An 863-nucleotide genomic window follows, 5' to 3' on the forward strand; every position below is an offset into this window, starting at 1 on the left:
AAGGCCTCATCTTTAATGGCAGGGAGATTTGGGATGGTATGGCAAAGCCTACCTGGTACCAAACTGCAGATACTTTACCAATGTTTGTTGGTGCACACGTCAATAATTTGACCTGGAGTAGTTCTGAAGCTACATTCCNATAGCGCTACCTGGCGTGGGAGTTTTAATAGTTTTCAACTCAAAGGAAATGATCTACAGCCATTTGCCCTCTCCAGTTAGCTAGATCCATTGAACCAATCCACAATATGAATAATATTCCATAAAAAGTGCATCCGAAAGTGACTTCGGATATGCACATACGAGCTTAGCCAGCGACTGATGGGTGGTTACCGTAAACAGAATAGCACGCTGAAACCAATTTAGCCAGTGAGGTGATAAAGAGACCCCTTTATATAGATATAATTAATAATATAAGTGCTGTATGTCTNATAGATGCCGCATTGCACACAGCAAATTCTATGAGACATCTGGGGGCGATTTTTTTTTTTTGGGAGGGGGGGGGGGGGGGGGGGGGGGGAGGAGATCTGCGGGGCAACCATATTGCCGACACCCTATCCCGCAAAGACAGGTACGGAGTATTGTTACACTAATTCCCTTTGCTCTGCGTGTATGATTGTGTGGGGGAAGGAGATGTCCTATGGCTGGGAATAGCTGTACTGGTGTAACGAAGCACCCTCGGCGAGAGTTAAGCCGCTACTAGAAAACTTTTCTCTATGGACTTCGAATCCGGACACCATGANAATCCGGCTGAGATACGGGTTGAGAGGGAACAGGACGGAGTTGATGTCGATGCCGCGGACGACAATCAGGTTGTGGAGACTGCCAGCCCGTCGGCTTATTTACGTTTGTTTTCATGTGTTCTC

The sequence above is a fragment of the Trichoderma harzianum genome (genome assembly GCF_003025095.1).
Source record: "Trichoderma harzianum CBS 226.95 unplaced genomic scaffold M431scaffold_468, whole genome shotgun sequence".
Classification (NCBI taxonomy): Eukaryota; Fungi; Ascomycota; class Sordariomycetes; order Hypocreales; family Hypocreaceae; genus Trichoderma; species Trichoderma harzianum.